The sequence below is a fragment of the Marmota marmota genome, unplaced genomic scaffold (genome assembly GCF_001458135.2).
Source record: "Marmota marmota marmota unplaced genomic scaffold, marMar, whole genome shotgun sequence".
In the NCBI taxonomy this organism is placed as follows: domain Eukaryota; kingdom Metazoa; phylum Chordata; class Mammalia; order Rodentia; family Sciuridae; genus Marmota; species Marmota marmota.
Window position 1 is genome coordinate 5,691,988 of NW_026000077.1, and position 8,897 is coordinate 5,700,884.

Consider the following 8,897-nt stretch of genomic DNA (forward strand, 5'->3'; position numbering starts at 1 on the left):
TCACTTGGAAGGCTTCTTAAAACACAGATAAATAAATGGGCTCATACCCATAGAATTTTAGTAAATCTGGGGTGGAGTCTAAGAATTTACGTTTCTGACAAGCTCCTGATGATACTGATGGTGCTGATCCTGGGACCACACCCGACCTCTCTGCTATAGCTAATTAAATTTTAGGAATAATCATGAAGTTTTGATGGTACCAAATGATATAAAGCCATAGTCAACCATTTCCCAAAGAGGGTTTTCATAAAGATACACATAAAAGGAATAATGGAGGGTGGGGGGGGAGATAATTTTTGACGTATACTCAAAATCCCAGATAGAAAACTCTGTAAACCACCATAGGAGAAGGTGGAAACCTTAAGCCTTACTTTGCTAAAGACTTGAGAGATTTCTTGAATATTAAATTCATAAAATATTTATATCTAAATATTTTGAGAGGAGATTTAGATAATTAGTGAATATTTTAGGTGAATTGTTAGTGTAATGAATATACAATAGCCTTATTTTTATGTAAGGGGAAGAATTATACAAGAAAGGAAGACCTTTGAATAGTCTCTATTAACATGAAAATGCTTGAAGATATTTATTGAATCTTGATTGTTTTCTAAAAATAGGTAAATGCTATCACTCTACCAAATTTCTCCAGTTGCAATAAAAAGAAATATGTTCTTTGGCAATGGTTTTCATTACTCCAGGAATTGTTAGTTCACTGGTCTTATTGAAATAGCAGTTATTCAAAAACCCTTTAAGCTAAAAGATGCCAAGGAACCAAGATCCCTGGGAATACTTCTGTAAGCAGCAGTCTGTGACTGTCTACTGAGTATATTCTATTTGGATTCTCAATAGTTTTATTTATGTGGATGTGTATCACTTACTAGCATTAATCAATTCCTCTTAAATAAAACTTTGAAAGAAGCTAGGCAGAGTGGTGCATGCCTGTAATCCCAGCAGCTCCAGAGTCAGAGGTAAGAGGATCACAAGTTCAAAACCAGCCTCAGCAATTTAGCAAGACCCTAAGCAACTTAGGGAGACCCTGTCTCAAAAGAACAAATAAAAGGATGTGGCTTAATGTTAATCACCCTTAAGGTTAAATCTCTGGTATAAAACGAAACACAACAAAATTTGAGAATGTGTTATTTTATATCTGTTTCTCAGTACCCGACTTCTATTCATCTAAATCTTCCATGTAATTAGGTTTTTATTGACTCTTAGCACAGTTGTTGTATATTTATTTGAAGTTCTGACAGAAAAAAAATTATATATGTTAAGGATTCATTTCAACCACTTTTTTTGAGTTCATATATATCAGGCATTAAATGACTAAGAGTAGAAGTCAGAAGTCAAGTCTTTTCATTAAATTTATTATTAAAGAGAGGTAGCATAAGACCAAGTTTACCACCACAGCTTGTCTGCTTTCTCCAACACTGTAGTCTCTGAGACAGAAAGTATGTCTGTATATCTGTAGGTCTTGCTTGTATAGTTTTTTCCTCTCTCTCTTAAAAATTGAAACTTTGAATATAATGGCAAAGTTCTGGAAAGTTATGTAAGAGTATGTTAAACATCTTAAATGCAGTCTTTCACTGCTAGTGACAGGAATATGTTCTGAGAAATACATTGTTGTGCAAATATCATAAAATGTACTTACATAAACCTAGGTTGTATAGCCTACTACACATCTAGGCAATATGGGATAGCCATAATTTATTAAAAATATTTTTCTCTCTTCAATAGTAAATTAGCCTGAGCTTACTGTAACAATTTTTATTTTCTAAATTTAATTTTTCAAAACATTTTTACTATTTTGTGATAATATTTAGCTTAAAGCACACATTGTATAGCTGTACAAAGCATTGGGACTTTTTACTGTTCTTATCATGTAAGCTTTTCCATTGTATACCACATTTTTTCTATTTTAAAATTTTTATTTTATTTTATTTTATTTCAAAAACTGTTTTGTAAAAAACTAGGAAACAAGCATACAATAGCCTGGGCCTACCCAGGTCAGTATTGTCATCCACTGTCCCACTGGCAGGTCTTCAGGGACAGCAATGCACATGGAACTGTCATCTTCTATGATAATAGTACTTTCCTCTGGAATTCCCCTGAAGGAGCTGCCTGAGGCTGTTTTATAGTTATCTTTCTAAGTAGGAGGAATATAGTTAATACATAAACCAGTAATGTAGTCACTTATTATCAAATGTTATGTACTGTACATAATTGTATGTGCTGTATTTTTATATAGCTGAAAGTACAGTAGGTTTTTTACACCAACATCACCACAAATATGAGTAATACATTATACTATGACTATCTCACTAGGCAGTCGGAATTTTTCAGCTCTATTATAGTATTATGGGAGTACTGTTATATATGTGATCCATTGTTGACCAAAATATTGTTATGTGGTATGACACTATGATCAGCTATAGAAAAGGATTTATGTACAAGACATTTACTGCTGTTACAAAAATAAGAGTTATTACATGTTCAGTAACAGTTGAATGGTTAAATAAATTGTTACATGCACAGTAGATGTTACTATGGAGACAATAGCAGTTGTTTATAAGGCTTTTCACAGTAGCAGATAGGATATTAAGTGCATGTATATATACACACACATACATGCATACACACATATATGTAAAATACATAGGTGAAAACGTTTCTAGGATTTCAGAATATAAAGATGTGAACTGAAGATCATAATGTGTTCTAATAATAAAAAATGTGAACTGTGGGTTGGCTTAATTGGCTTTTTCAAAGAATGCTTTTTGGTTTTGCTTTATATTTTAAATAAATTAATTTATTGTCCACTTATAAAAATATAATAAAGCTGGATCCCTGATAAACATCAAACTCATTTTATATAGAACAAAGCTTTAAATATAAAAAAGGAAAGAAAATCATGAAAAAAAAAAATGGATTCTCCCCTCCCCCAGTGCTGGGGATTAACATGACATGATATAAAAATCAAGAAACCATAGAAAAAAAGATAAAATTTTAATTGCATAAAAGTAGAAAACTTCTACAACAAGAAAAGAACATTAAATAAAGTAAAGAGCCGGATGTGGTGGCACACACCTGTAATTCTAGCAGCTCCAGAGGCTCAGGCAGGAGGATCACAAGTTCAAAGCCAGTCTCAGCAACTTAGTGAGGCTTTAAGCAAAGTAAAACTTTAAAAGGGGTTGGGATGTGGTTCAGTGGCTAAATGCCTCTGAGTTCAATTCCTGGCATCAAAAACAAAATAAAACAAAAGACAAACACTGGATAAACAGTGGATTACTTAGAACAGGGAGAGAATGGAAGAGATGGAGGAAACCTAATAATCAGATACCATGTTTTACTGTCAGAAGACTTAAAATTTGAAAAACACCCGTGTTCTGGTGTTGGAAAAATAGAGTTGAGAGTGTGTTGTTTAGTATGGGAGTGAAATTGTTGGAAAAGAACCTATTGAAATATTGAGTGTACATTAATTTTGCTCCTGAGGATCAACTCCTACCACTTATCCTATAGGTATATTCTCCCAATTAAGAAAGATAAATGTAGAAAGGTGTATTTCATTTCATTGATGTTAATATTTTTTGCTCTTATATTGAATAATTAAGATTTAATGCCATTTTTCCCTTTTCAGTCACATCTTCAGAACTTATCATTTTAAGGCAAATTGTATAAACATCTGTCCCCTCTGGTAAAGAAATCTCATTTCCTAAAGATAATTATTAAACCAGTTCTTGATGTATTTTTTTGGAAGTTTTCTGGATATATACAAACATAAAAGTATGTGTTCATATGTCCTCTTAATGACCTTTTATTTTTTTGCCATAGATAGGATTATATACACCTATTGTTCTAACACTTGTATTTTTCATCTTAATTTATACCTAGAGAAAATTTCCACATTATCACATATAAATCCTCTGAGGAATGTATCATAATTTATACTTATAATTAGTACCCTATTATTACATATATAAGTTGGTTCTAGATGTTTGCTGTTATAAACGATATTGCAGGAATGCCTGTCTATCTCTGTCTATGCTGCTTCCTGTGTGAATATAAATACTGATTAGATTTCTAGAAATAAATGTCTGTTTCAAAAGGCATATGCATTTGAATTATGGTAACTTTAATTAAACAGAATTAACCAAGAGTGGTAACTATTCACAAAACTTGTTACACATAGAAAGCTCTGGAAGTTCATGGGGAGAAAATGGTGTTTAGAAAATTAATTTAAAATGGCTAGAATCAAGAGGGTACACTGAGAAATACTCAAAATACTTAGGTGTGGTACCTGATAATATGAGGTAAGGTTTGAATAGTTAGCTTAAAAAAAAAAAAGTCAGAATTTTTTTAAAGTCAGTATTAAAGTTTTTAAAATCTCAAGTGACTTAAACTCACTTAAGATTCAAATGACAGAATAAATTACTCAGGTCTTTTTTTCTATAGGTAAAATGTTATTCTTAGGATTAATGTGATAAAATTTTAGCATTTAATCACCCTTTAAACCATCCTTAGAAGTGGATCCTTTATTCTATCTCTTTGGTCTTTAAGTAGATCTGTTTCTTTATCTACTAAATTAATGATCACCAAAATATAGAAAAGATACAGTGTAATATATGGAGCAGTTCACCCAACACATGCTTATTGTTTAGTGCCTAATAAGTGCCAGCTTGTATATCATGTGCTGGGGATGTGTCCTGAGTATATCAGGAATATCCTGACATCAAGGAACTTACATCTAAGTCTCACGCACACTCTTCCTAACATATAATTGCTATATGTTTTGAGAGTCTGCCTGTAAAAATACACCCTATGTATGTTATCTGTACTTGCCATCATTGTCTCCCTTTGCCCTGCTTTATTTCTCTTCTTAGCACTATCATCACCTGATATAGGTTTGCCTGTTTTGTCTCTACTAGCACATTGTGTGCTTCAAAACAACAGTGTTTTCATTTTAACTCCTCTGATCTTCTCAGCACCTAGCACATGGCACTCAGTAAATAATGTTGGATTTGTCAAATCAGCTCTGTTATGCAAGGGAAAAAAGGCTATTTGCCTCTCCATTCTGGCTACTCTTAAGTAGTAGTTTTTAATGGTGTAGTTTGTCATTTTCAATTGTATTTTTAAGGCATTCTTTATCATCCTATGTAAAATTTAAATTTCTCCTTTAGTCCCTATCTTTTTCCCCACTTTGCTTCATTGCACCTATCTTCTAACATGCCATATAATTTTCTTAAACATTCCACAACTAGAGTACAATTTACAAGATTTTGTAAAGATTGGTTACTCTATCATATGTCATCCACAGTGGTGCTACACATATAATACATGTTTCAATATTAAATAATTTGTCAAATAAAGGATTGAGTCATTTGATTCCAAGAGAGACATCTGAATAAATGGCAGTTTTATAAGATCTTACAAAAGTAAGAGTGGGAATAAGAAAATAATAGAACTATGTAATTTCCTGATAGAGTCTTACGGTTTCAGAATTCATTTAGTGCCAGTCGGTGGTAATAATGGACTAAGGAATTGACAAAGCAAGAAGAAAGGGCAAGGTGTGAAAACTGGAGGAGTCAGGGCTGTACAGCTGAAGGTTCAGATGTCTACATGAAGAAAAAGCAGAAATGGTACAAATTAATAGTTTTTGTTAGAAGTTACACAAAATTGGTGACTTGAAAAGTTGTTTTCAGATTTGAGTATATGTCAGAATCACCTGGAAAGATTCTTAAACCATGGATTGCTGGGCTCCATTGACAGAGTTTCTTATTAATGAGTCTAGGATGGGGCTTGAGAAGTAGCATTTCTAACAAGTTCCTAAGTGATGCTATTGCTTCTAATCTGGGAGAACCACTCCTTGAGAACCATTAGCATCTGTGGCTCTGTTGTAAAACATTTATGGATGCAATTAGGGATTAAGAGATTAACTCTATGGATACAGAAGCTAGCACACCAGAAAGGTAGGCAAATTTTGCATAACTGCTATATTCACGTAGTCTGGTCTCTTTGAATAGATATGCTGGAGGAACAGAACTACTCATATTTCCTCTCTATCACTGTAGGTTTAATACCTCTTAGGACCTGACATAGTACAATCCAAATATTTGGCACTGGGGTGGGCACACACATACAAACCCAATGGGTTTTATGTCTGTCATTTCATTATAAGCATTTTTTCAGTTTAAAAAATGCTTTGAAATATCCTTGCCAGTTTCTTTCACTACAGTAGAGGGAGCTACAACCTAAATTGTAATACAACAAGGTTATTTTGCTTTTCCATTTTTGTCCATTAGTCTTTTTTTAAAAAAGGTTTTAAAATCAGATTTATTGAAGTATTTTAAGTGTATACTTCATTGTATTTTGACATACACATAAGCCTGGAGAACTGCCACCTCAGTTAAGTTAGTTGTGTGCTGTATGATCACATTTTCGTCAACATTTGAACACGTGTCCAACAGTGGTTCCTTAAGATTATATCACCTGGCTGCATTGTGGGTATCTTAGTTTATGTTCAGCACACTCTTAATGTTCACACAACAAAAAAATCATGTAAGTGCATTTCTCAAAACACAAGTGAAATGTGACTACGTATGGAAGATTTCCATATACAGTGTAAGTTATCTCTTATAAAATTTCATGTAGTTTGAATCATTTGGGGATAATATTTTCAGAGTAATCCATGTTACATTTATTAGTAATTCATTTTTTCTGTTGATAAGTAGTAGTCTGTTTTTTGTGCATATATATTTTGTTTGTTTACTCACATGTTTTTGAAAGAAATCAGGGGAAAAATGGTTTGTTTCTTGACCATTTGACTATATTTAAATATCTTGTACTTAATTTTTTCTTTGTAATTATGTTTTCCCTTAAAATAACTAAATTTCATCTAATTTTCTATTGTTAACAAAGTGATTATCAAATAGTTGGCTAATAAAGAAAATTCTAAATGGTTTTCATCTGGTGCTTTTAATGCAGAATGTCATAACTAAAAAGCTAGAGTGGTTATGAAAAAAGACTGAAATGATTTTAAATGATACATAAGATATTATTAGGCAAAGTAAAATGGAAAGTCACTTTGTGAAAAGAAAGATCCAGCTGGAGAAAGTATCTTTAAAAACATACTAAGAAAACTAGAGTGCACCAAAGTACATTCACTGAAAGTAACGCGAAAAAGGATTTTAGAATCAAAACCAGGGAATTAACATGGATGAACTTTGAGGACATTATGCCAAATGAAATATTAGTCACAAAAGGATAAATACTATATGATTCTACTTATATAAGGTATCTAAAGTAGTCAAAGTGATAGAAACAGTTACTAGTGACTTAGGAAAGGCAAAAAGGAAAGATATTAAAGGGTATAGAATTACAGTTTTTAGATTTAAAAGTTTTAGAGGTATGTCTCAGAAAAGTATGGATTATATACTGTTGAAGTGTGCACTTAAAAATGTTATGTGTTGTTACCACAGTGAAAAAACACCAGGGAAGCAATGACATGCTGAAAAGGGAATCATAAGATAAAATGCAAAATGCCCACACTATAACTCCAGCCTCGTCTCCTAGCCCCTTCAATTCTACTTTTTTCCTTCTCTAAAATTCTCTCTCTTCTGTTCTGCTTTTTCTATCATTCCTAAAATATTGACTACCAAATCACACTTGTGGTTGTACCTTCATGTATAACTTATTACAAGGTGTGCAGTAATTTAATATAACAGATTATATTCATGGTAAACAAATAGGGTGAAAATGAAACTTAGAGACCCAAAGGAAGGAAAGCATTTTTTTTTTCTTTTTTGGTGGTACTGAGAATTGAAAGAATGTTAGTAAGCTATGTGACATCTTGAAGTGGTTTAAAATATATGATACTGGAGTTTTCAAAGGGAAGGACAAAGATGATAGACCAAAAATATTTGAAGAAATAATGGCCAAACTTTTTCAAAACTCATAATATAATAATAATCTACATACCTTCAGATAATCTATATACCTTCAGATCCAAGAAGCTTAACAAACCCCAAGCATAAGAAACATGCCGAAAACCCCACCAAGGTTCATTGTATCAATTATTCAAAATGAGTTGGGCTGGGGATGTGGCTCAAGCGGTAGCGCATTCGCCTGGCATGCGTGTGGTCCGGGTTCGATGCACATACAAACAAAGATGTTGTGTCCGCTGAAAAACTAAAAAATAAATATTAAAAAAAAAAAAATTCTCTCTCTCTTTTGGAGAAGGAAGATGGCGGCGAGGGGAGTGCATTGCCCCCGTGTGCTGCTTCACTGTGTGGGAGTATGACAAGTCAGGACGGCTAAAGGATATCTTGTTAGGAATTTCCAGCAATAGTGGGGTGCTCCGGAACCTGGAGGAAGGATTTCCATCGCACGAGGATCGGCTACGGGGACTCAAACGCGAGAGGTTTGTCGCACGGAGGGTAACACTGCTTATTCAGCAAATCGCCCCGCGGCTAGAGTCTGCAGCGCGCGCTGGGATAGAGACGCAGGGTTACAGCGCTGCAGTTTCTGCCAGCCGCGCAAGCACCGTACTCAGGGCTGAATTCTGGGTTCGAGACGGGGGAAGGAAGCGGTCCATCTCGGTTCTCCACACCGGTCAGACCACAGAGGAGGCCAGCAGCCACCATGTTGGTAAACTGACGTCACCTTCCCTGTTTTCGACTGACCGCAGCTCATTCAGCCATAGATCAGGTAATTTCAGGCTGCAATTCGCCTGCGGCTTGCAGACAGATTGCTAGGGTTCAGCGCCTGGGTGCTTCTTAGAACCTGAGCATATCGGAGCGAACACCGAGCGCCGGGCGGCCGAGTTCCGGCTCCCGGAACCGTCCCGGAACTGCCCTGGCCCAGGGCTGTGGAGCCTGCGGAGGCTGCTTCTTGGACCCTGCTCC

The 8,897-nt window shown here is 34.6% G+C and overlaps 1 protein-coding gene across 1 annotated transcript in view; it reads left to right on the forward strand.

Annotated features, from left to right (window-relative positions):
* Positions 1–8,897, forward strand: part of Man1a2 (mannosidase alpha class 1A member 2) — a 157,332-nt gene that overhangs the window by 136,820 nt on the left and 11,615 nt on the right. The gene's annotated exons all lie outside the window — the stretch shown is intronic.